This window comes from Dermacentor variabilis, chromosome 11 (assembly GCF_050947875.1).
Source record: "Dermacentor variabilis isolate Ectoservices chromosome 11, ASM5094787v1, whole genome shotgun sequence".
NCBI lineage: Eukaryota > Metazoa > Arthropoda > Arachnida > Ixodida > Ixodidae > Dermacentor > Dermacentor variabilis.
Window position 1 is genome coordinate 38,528,684 of NC_134578.1, and position 10,788 is coordinate 38,539,471.

General features: G+C 45.8%; 1 non-coding gene across 1 annotated transcript; it reads left to right on the top strand.

Annotated features, from left to right (window-relative positions):
* The first annotated feature begins 2,109 nt into the window (after positions 1-2,109).
* On the top strand, positions 2,110-2,182 carry TRNAL-CAA (transfer RNA leucine (anticodon CAA)). Its single transcript has one exon. It is a non-coding gene; the product is annotated as a tRNA-Leu (tRNA).
* Positions 2,183-10,788: the final 8,606 nt, after the last annotated feature.

Consider the following 10,788-nt stretch of genomic DNA (forward strand, 5'->3'; position numbering starts at 1 on the left):
CTGCTTTCGCGGTTTCTCTATTGGTATCTCTCAGGTAATATGAGCTATAACTGTGTCAGCCGCAGATGTTGTCACACGTTATCCTTTGTTCAGAAAATGCAAATTTATAGAAGTACTGCTCCTGCCTTGTAGAAGTACACGGTAATCATTTATTGTTGCATATTTCATACAGCCACGTACCTGCATTTATACTGTTACTTGTCATACAAGAAATTATGGGTAACATTGACTAATATTTGTTATCAAAGTTTCAACTGTAGGTGGCGTGTCATGGCCAAGCGTGTTTCGGAAGTGGTAGCTTACTTATTTCACATTACAGACAGCCAGCTTTGTTTCCCTTTTCTGCGAAGCAAAAAACACAACTTACAGCGGTTAAAAATTCTGCATGCTGCCAAGACGTTTTTCTTTCATGTTGCTCAACAATGCTTGAGCGTAAACCAAAGCAAAAAAATAGCATGTTGTCACAGTTTGATCCCGACCAAAATGGCTGGCAAGCTTTGAATAAGTGCGGTACCCGCTGAGGTCAAGACAGCAACGGGAAATGTTGTTTCCTTTCGAAACAAGGACTCAGAAGCCCCAGAAAACAACAGCAGTATATCTGGATATCCGATCCCATGTACTTTCGACACACCGAGCTTCCTAACAACCGCCCGCGGACCGCAAATGAGATCCCAAAGCAATAATCCGAAGCATGATCGCCGGAAAGAGCAAAATGACGCGTTTCTTTGTAACCTGGTTGTCCCAAAATCCCCAAGTCTTCTGATGGCCCTCGTGTCGTTGCCCTCTTTCATATTTTTTGTGTCCCTTTATTTCTTGTCCCTTAACCTCAATAACCTGCATTATGTGCCAGAATGAGACCCCCATGATACAGCACTAGAAGCATTATAACAACGCGACTTTATTTATTGTCGTAGTTAATGTAGGGTACAACTGCTTGCTCCCTAGTCAATGCAGCCCTCTTGAATTTTCATAACCGATAAGTTCGCGCGTTATCCGTCGTTGCTCAGAGCCCTTATTCTCTTCTAAAATTGCTTTATTATTACGGTGCTTGAACGATGTTCTTATTTCGTTAACGCAACAGTTCGAAGCGACAAACAATATTACGGGCAGTACACAACTGCAAATATGGAAACTGCACATCGCAAGAAAAATACAGTCGTTATATATCAATAAAGTATTCTTCATCATTTCAAATTATAATTGTTTGTTCTTCTTGGGAAGAATGATGACATGCGACTTTTCTAGCGAGCACAGGCCACAGTGAATGTTAGCAGCACTGTCGCGTATGTCTAGATGTCAACGATAATAGGTAATATTCATGTCTAAGGACGACTGCCCCTTCAGAACAAAAGAAGATACTGTGCAAATATTTCTCTTGAGCTGTTTAAAAATGTGTACGCCATCATGTCTCGTGAATTAGCTATCTCTAGTCGAATATATTGATTGTATTCATGGAAAAAAAGAAAAAAACGAAAATCACGACATGGGCACAAGAAGAAACTGAACGACACAAGCGCTTAGTACCATTTTATTGAATGAAGCAACGCAGGGCCGCAGAGAACGTGCAAGATCCAACTGTTCATCCATCAGGGAAAGGTAATCACCTGAAAAAATCTTCCGCATATCATCCACTGTTCAACAATGCTATCGAAAAACACTGTCAAGGACGGACGATTCGTGGTCAAGCTAGTTGACAGAAGATTGGCTGATGCGCGTCTCACCCAAATGGGATCGCCGCAAGGGCATCTGCGTCAGCAGGCGGTTGGTGTGTTGCGACACCACGTACCGAACACACGAAGGTTGGACCCTCCCGCGTGTAGCCGTGCGTGGCTTAGCCGTGTCACGGGAAAAGGGCGTGGGGGGTGGAGCCGATGCTAAGTGTTTGAACCTTTTAGGCCCCTCGGCGCACGCAACACACCCCTTTGACCTCGGCTTCACCAGCAAGGCGCCCCCTGACTGACCCACCCGAGGGAAATCGGTAGTTGCCTTTTCCTGTCCTCCTCGGACTTTCCACGTCCGCCGCCAAAGTCTGTGAGTGGTGGCGCTGGCTAACACTCCCAGGGTTTATTAGTACACATAAATACCCAAGAAAATGGATGGGGAAACAGCGCCGCGGTAGCTCAATTGGTAGAGCATCGCACGCAAAATGCGAAGGTTGTGGGTTCGGTTCCCACCAGCGGCAAGTTGTTATTCATCCACCTTAATTTCCATTAAATTATCGTTTCTTCATTCCATTTATTAAGCACAAGTAATTTCCCCTATGTTGTCCTTGGTGTCAGTGTTTGTTGGCTTCTCATGATATGACTAATAAAAATCGGGCCCCTCGGTTAACCTCCTTTCTTCTCGTTTATAGCTGCCCTTGGTTATTCATATTTGGTTATAGCACTGGCATACAGGTAGCGTATGCGGCAGCTGTCTTCGCCAGGTTTTGCAGCGTCCCCTGGTTGAACTGCTTGGTGAGCGGCTAGCGATGCTGCCGAAAATTTCATCTCTTCCTACCAAAAGTTTGTTTCCCTCACTGTCTGATCGTCCTCCCAAACGAGGGCACACCAAAGAAGTGTCCGTTTTTTGGCCGAAATATTGACAACTTTCCAGGATTTCAGGTAATCAATTCTGAGAAAAAAAGAAGGCAACCAAATTGACCTCATCGTTTCTGGTTGCGAAAACGCTGAGTGAAGTCTTTGGCCCCGTTTATAAAGTCTCCCAGTTCGCAAGCGGTGATCTCCTTCTGGAACTCCGCGCAACATACAAAGCTACCCGTTCTTGTGTCTTTCGGGGACAATGCGGTGAGTGTCACCCCTCACAGTACAATGAATACCATTCGGGGAGTTATTTTTGAGGATGTTCTTATGGAGCATACCGAGAGAGAACTTTTGGGTGGACGGAGTGACCAGAATGTAATAAATCTGAAAAGAATTAACGTGAGGCGTGATGGTAAAGGAGAATCAAGCCAGACACCTCATTGTAATGTTCAGCTCAAGTGTGCTTCCCGAGATTGTCGAGACAGGCTATGTAAAGATTCGAGTCGGACCTTTTATCCCGATTCCCCTCCGCTGCTGCAAATGCCGCAGGATTCGCCACATTTCTGGGTACTCCCGAGGCCGAATAACGTGGGCAAAATGTGCCCATGAACATTCGTCCGAATCATGTTAGAATGCTCCACACTGTGTGTATTGTGACGGTGAGTACGCTGCGTGCTCGCAGTCCTGCCCATCACGGAAGAAGAAAAACGTCATCACAAATAAAGTTGAAGAGCATAAATCATTCTAGAAGGCAGAAAGGCGGGTGTCCAACCTGCCGAATATTAGCTTTGCCGAAGTGACGCGTCCGGGGCGGCGTCACAATGTACTGCGGCGGCTGTCCGGCCCACGCACCGTGAGCCGGTGGTTCCACCATCCGCCCCCAGGGCGGCTGCGGCAAGAACAAGGGACCATGCCAGAACAAGGGACCATAGAGCTCCATCCTGGCGGCCACAAGGATCTCGTCCCTTTAGGAAAGACCCTCTCATCAAACAAACCGCACACAAGAGCGGGTGTCTAGCACCTCGGAAGAGGTGAGCGACAGAACACCCACTCAGACGGCGCCGTTAGCGCCGAAAGAGCGGTGTGAATCTCTCTACCGCTCCAGAAAGGGCAAAGCTCGCATCACGGCGCCTGGAAAGGGCTCTGTGAGCTAACTCCTTTTTCTTAAACAGAAAGCACAAAAACCACATTTGACATGGATACACAAATGTTACACTGGAATGTCAAAGGTCTCTTCCACAACCACGATGACATCAAAAAACTCCTATATAAGTATAATCGACGCTGTCGTGTCATCTGGTGGTGTGCCTATCATAGTCGACAAAGGCGTGGCCTGCCTAGAATTAAAGCTTCCTACGCCCTTAGATGCAGTTGCTGTCCTAGGGGTGTTATTTGACAAGCTTGTCACTATCAGCTCTGTGTACATCCCTCCTAATTACCAACTAACTAAAACCGAATTTCAAGACTACATAGTTGAACTTCCTGCGCCATACGTAGTTGGAGATTTAAACGCATATAACACTTCGTTGGGAGACTCTCGATGGGATGCGATAGGTCCCCTATTCAATATTTTCTCTTTTCCTCAGGAGCACGCACACTTAATAAAAAAAGAGCCAACGTACTACAGCGTGGCACATAACACATACGCCTCCATAGATTTAAGCATAGTATCGAGTACACTAGTGCCGTAACGGGATTGGTCAGTTCTCAAGAGCCCCTTTGAGAGCGATCACTTCCCAGTTATGTTAAGCTTAACAAAACAAGATGGATGATTGCCACACGCTCCCCAGTGAAAGGTTGAATCAGCGAAGCGTTACCTTTTCCGAGAGCTAATATATGCAGGTACCTTTTCCGAGAGCTAATATATGCAATCCGGGAGGATATTGCCTCTTTTAATATAGACGATACTATGGCGCATATAATAGGCTTTATTATTGAGGCAGCCAGAAAATGCATCCGTCAAACTAACGGGCTGGCGAATAAGCGTCGTATCCCACGGAGGAACAAAGAATGCGGAATATTACGGGAAAACCAAAACGAAGCTTGGGAACGACTTCGCGACTTTCCAACCGCCGAAAACGTGATTAGTTTTAAAAGATAAAAGCTCAGGGTAGAATAACACGTCAGCGGGCTAAAAGGGATAGTTAGGAGAAGTACATCTGGGGTACAAATTCTTACACGAACGAGACGGAAGTCTGGAATAGGGTAAATAAATTATAAGGCCAGCAGATGCATCCTCTACTTTTAGTAAGTATCCAAAGTGATCGCCTGGAAGATCAGGCGGATTGTCTAAGCGAACACGTTCATTATGTTACGAGTAAATCGAACTATAAAGAAACGTTCCTGAGGTTCAAAGAACGCTAAGAGCGCCAGCCCCTTAGCCGCAAAGGTTCATCGAATGAGACTTATATCCGCTCAGTTAGCTTAACTCAACTTAAGGCATCACTCACTTGTTTCAACAACTCGGCGACAGGTGGCGATCGTATTTTCTAATGAATAATTAGGTACCTGCATCTTACGGCACTCAAAACACTCCTCTCTCTTTTTAATACCATGTGGGCGGCTGGTTATACTCCGTCCTCGTGGGAAGAAACCATAGTCATCCCGATACTCAAACAGGGCAAGGACCCGTCCTTAGCCAGCAGCTACAGGTCAAGACCACTAACAAGATATCTGTGCAAACCGTATGAAAAAAAATTATAAACCGCCGCCTAATCTCTTTCCTAGAAGATATCAAAATACTAGACCCCCTCCAGCGTGGGTTCAGCGAAGGTAGGTCGATAATACACCACATTGTTCGCATCGAGGCAAACATCAGAGACGCGTTTATAAATAAGGAGTTCTTACTTTCGGTATGTCTAGATTTGGAGAAAGCATACGAAATTACATGGCACTTCACGATGCTGCGAGATATTTCCGCGATGGGGGTCGGTAGAAATATGCTAAATAAAGTCGAAAGCTACTTGTCCAACCACACATTTCAGGTGAGAGCAGGCAATGCTTTATCTAGTACAGTCACCCAGGACAATGGCGTGCCGTAAGAAAGTGCGCTTAGCTGCACGCTATTTATTGTAAAAATGAAGTCCCTGTATACAGTCATTCCACGCACCATGTTTTATCCTGTATATGTTGATAATATGCAGATAAGTTTCAGACCATGTAGCGTTACTATCTGCGAACGACAGATGCTGCTTGTGTTGAACAAATTGTCTAAATGGGCGGATGTAAATGGGTTTAAAATAAGCGCCCAGAAAAGTACGCGTGTACTCTTTTACAACGAAAGAGGCATTACACCAGCGCTAAATCTCACGACCCATTAAGAGGAACTATCTGTGAGCAGTGAACACAAATCCTTGGGAATAATTCTAGACTCTAACATTACCTTCATCCCCAACTTAAATATCTGAAGGCTATATGTCTGAAGACGATGAACATTTTAAAAATTATGCCACGCACAACACGGAGTAGTGATCGTGAATGTTTCCTGAACTTGCACAGGAGCCTTATCTGCTCTCGCCTAGACTATGGTGCTATAATCTATCATTCCGCAAAGCCAAGCGCGCTAAAAATCCTAGACGCGCCACCAAGGTACCCGCCTAGCAACCGGTGCTTTCAGGACAAGCCCTGCAGAAAGTCTCTATGCAGAATCAAACTAGTAGTTACTCCGTCTACAGAGGTCGTATTCCAGCTTCACATATTATGTGATAGTGAACTCGAATCCTGAACATCCTTGTAACACAACTGTATATGATCTGTCCTGTGCCATACTTTTTAATAATCGGCCCGCAGCCAGGGAGCTTTTCTCACTGCGTGTGAGGAACCTCGGTGAAGAAATGTCTGCCCCTCTCCTAGAACATCATCTATTTCTTCCAGCGAAGCTGTCAGCGCCATGGCAGTGACAGCTCGTGGAATGTGACATATCGTTTATCAAAGTCAGTAAGCGTACTCCTGAGATTCACATTCGTATGCAGTTCCTTGAACTTCGGTCGAAGTACTGCTGCCCGGAGTTTTACAGCAATGCATCTAAGTCACTAGCCGGCGTTTCTTATGCAGCAGTCCGTCTGTCCTTTTCTGACTCTGGCATTCTGCATGCGCAAGCATGTTCACGGTTGAAGCCTATGCGCTATTGTAGGCTGTGCAACATCAAATAATTAAAACTAGAAAACTCAATAATTTTTACCGACTCTCTAAGCGTTGTCAAGGCTTTAGTATGACTAAAAAGGCACAGAAATCATGTAATCCTGTATTTATCTACACTCTTGTGCGGTGTCTATGCATGCAATCAAAGCGTCATATTTAGCTGGATGCCTGGGCACCGAGGCATAGAGGGTGACGTGCTCGCTGACGAAATTGCCGCATCCACACCAACAATAGATTTAAACCCTTCCATAGATGTCCTCGTCATAGATTTGAAACCTCTTATTCAAAAAAATAAGAGACTACTGGCAACGCTGGTGGGACGCAAAAACATCAAATAAACTTCGTCTAATTGAGCCACAGTTAAGCACGTCCCCATCAATAATAAGATCACGAGAAACCGATGCCCTTTTTTGCCGACGAACAATAGGGCATCCATACGGTACACGCCAATTCTTGATGACGGGTGATGAACCTCCTACATGTAGTAGATGTGTTGAAAGAGTGACGGTCATCCATGTCCTTCTGGAGTGTAGGAATAAAGAAATCAAGAGGGAAAAGCAATTTCTTTTATCATATTGGCAGCATGTCCCTTACATCCAGCCCAGTTTCTTGGCACGGACCTATTATTCGACACCAAATCTGTTGTAAATCTTTAAATACCATTCTTACACAGCACAATATAAGACCAAAAGTTACGCAGTATGGCCTCTTACCAGAGGCTGCCGCTGCGTTTGTTACATTTAGCTTAGCACGTGTCTCCAGGCCCTTGCATTCAAGGGTCCTCTTGATGCACCCGTGCTACGTTCACCTACACGCTCTACTACATCTTCCCCGCGTAACAAAACATTTAGTGTCACAGTTCACAGCTCTGGTCATTGTCATTCTTTGAATACTTAAATATGTTACGCAATTTACAGCAACTTTTATTAGTCCTATTTACAGCCATGCCACATCCATCATTCAAAGCACATTTCTCTATTTCATAAACAATTTATTGAAAACGAATCGCAGTGTGTATGGCGCCCTTTGACCATATCTGGCCCTTGAGCCACAATACTCCATGCATCAGTCACCCGAGTAGGATATGTTGTGAGCCGCTGTATACGCTCAGCTGTCTACTTAGCCATCTATGGCGAGTATTGGGACACAGCCAAGGAACATGGAGTGACGCTTCCTTTCTCTTCCTACTTGGAAATGCTGTCTTCCGAATTTATAACCACGGCCCCCTCCCCCCCCCCCCCAAGAGAAAGCAAGGTAAAAACAAGCTAAGTTGAACATTTAGTGTTGTGACCGTGCTAGTCAGTAATAAGAAACGAGTTGTAAAGCGATTCTCGACTGTTTCTTGGTCTGAGTAGGCAATGAATAAGGCAGCGCGAAGGCTAGAGATTATTGAATTTCGCCGGACTCGTAGGTTTTTTTGCTACTGTGGACACGTTCGCACCAGGAAACGACTCCAACAGGTTATGTAATTTTCCGCGGCTGCTAGGTAACAGCGATAGATTCACACAATCCTTGCAACGTGTCGCTACCGGCGATGCTGCTGGAGTCTATGCTAGCCGTAGTGCAACTACGGCTAGCATAGACTCTAGAGCGTTGGCGTTTCTAATGTCACTGTCGTGCCAAGTTTCGTTTCTTATAAGGATTCATTATAAGTTTGATGTTTAAGAAAGTCTTGGGAAATGCTAACGGACTTGCTCAATAATACATGGAAAAATTATTTCACGGCATTTGGACATTTCGGAAGAAGAAATCAATTTCCAGAGCAAGCTTCGATTGTGTGCAACAGTGAATTTTACAAAAACGAAAAGATACTTCGAAGAGTTTCAACCCATTTGGCCAGTTAATGAAAAGATTGTTGCACCATGTGTCGGGTACAGGTACCCTGCACCGGACGCATGGCAGCTATTATTGACCATTTTAGATGCACCATTGGAGAAAGGCAGACATTTTTGTTTTGCATTTTTTTAGTTTCTCGCTGAAGAATTCTGAGTGGAGTGCGTGGATATTTCCAATTCACAGTAGAACCTGACAATACTTCTTCCGCGTTTTTATGGACAGCCTAAACACTAGAATGGCGAATTCATTCGTGTCACGACTTTTGAATGCCTCAGCACCTCGTGAATAAATTCATGGCGCTAATCAAACTGAAGACGGAAGGGTGAAAAAATTTGGTTTCAGTAAAAAAAAGTCGGATCGTGCCAACGGAAGTCGGCAGCAAATATCCCGAAGCTTCGGCTTTTTTCCGAGGCAATCTTCGACGAAAATTAAATGTCCCGAGGTCGCTGGTGAGGAAGTCTGTTTGCATAATGAAATTGATTTCCTCGCGGAATTTGAATTGACGCGGTATGAATAAAGCCCCACGTGAAAAATATGAAACAAGAGCATGCAGGGCGCGGTGTTTCGTGGGTGCGGAAACGCGGACAGGTGCTCCGCGCCGAGGGCAAGAAATAACGATGTAATTACGAATCGCACACGGACACCTAGGTACACGCGGACGTGCGCTGGTAGCCATTTACACTGTGTGATTAGATCAGGGCAGGTGGCATAAGCGAAATGAAGTCTGCTTTTTGCGCGACGCATTCTTCGCAGACTAGCCTAGGCTCGGAAGTCGTGCCTCAGCGTGTGAGGCGAGTGCATAATGGTTTAAGGCTAACGAGATTCAAGAAGTGCTCAGTGAGAGACACGGGACGTGAGAGTGGTTCAATGGTGTTTTGTGCTATGCAATGCAGGCAGAAAGCAAATGAAATAATGAGCTACATAGAAAAAAGCAGGTTTACTGGCTTGTAAAGGCGACGTCAAATCAAGCTGTAGCAAACTAAGCGCTAATTGTGTACTAGAGCACGCTGCTTATTTTCACTTTCTCCAAACAACGCAAGAACTGTGTGATGAATTAAGTGACAGGTCACTTTTATTGCAGTGTACTGGGATTTATAATTGATAAAGCATCAGCTGGTATCGGCTTACGTCTTTACAATTGATAATGTCACTAGGAGATAATGAGAAAGTTATAAGATAGATTAATTCAATGCCTCCTATCGTTTCGCACTCCCCATTCTTCTTGTGCAGTGAGCGTTCCCTCTCGGTAAAAGCCGCTAGTTAATTATCATTATATCAACTTTCAGCCGCCGCTCTTCTGGAAAGTGGAAGTTGCCTACAGTTCTGACTCAATGAATATATTGGCGTGGAATTGGAAGGTGCTGAGTTGGTCTGCTTTTTTTCTGTAGCAGACACGGGATTCGATCTGCTGCGAATATTTGTACTGCGATGCTTTGATGCTCAAGCATAAAATTGCCCATTGGACGAAACATTCGGCTCTTAAATTCCAGTTGGCTGCGAGGCCACGTCACGAGCACGCCTCGACTGACCAAAGCGGGCGAAAGGGGTACACTTGCTGACCCGAAAGCGAGCCAGGTGTCGCGTGACGCGAGATGGCATCGCCACGAACGCAACGTCACCCTCACTCTCCGAAGCCTGTGTCATCCCGGCATTCCTTGTCCGCGCAAGCTCTCGCCAGCGTTGTAACTGCACTACGGTAAGGCCGAATCAACGCTTCAAGTCGGCCAAGTGTCTCAACCCGCTCGCTTGCCCGGGAGAAGTTCATACCTCGAAGAACCATGCAGGGGCGTTCAAGTGGCCACCAACACTTTCGCATTCGCATCAACGCTTTCGCAGAAATGCTTAGGTGTCATCAGATTTTTAAGGCGAACGCCCTAGGTGCCTGTGTTGGCGATGGCCTTCGCGAAACTGCTCAACGACGAAAAACGGCCGACGCCGCAAAGAGTGAACAACACGCCCAAAAAAGGCTCGCATTGACGTCATGGTTCCCAGTGAGGTTCCGGTAAACAAAGTAAATTAGCAGCTTTGAAAAGAAAGCTTGGTAGATTTCGGTCTGGATGCGAAATCGAACCTGGGCCGAACCAGACGCGCACGCTTCCGTGAAACCACGGCTGCTTTTTTCTTCTTACGAAACCACGGCTGCTCCACGGTTGTGGTTTACTAAATGTGCACCTAGTGCGTGCCTGATTGCACACGCCACGTCGCAGCCACCTGGGTGACTGGTGCGTGCGTCATTGGGAGGCGCACGTGACCGTGCGGAGTAGGTGGCGCCACGTCACCCTTGTAAAGA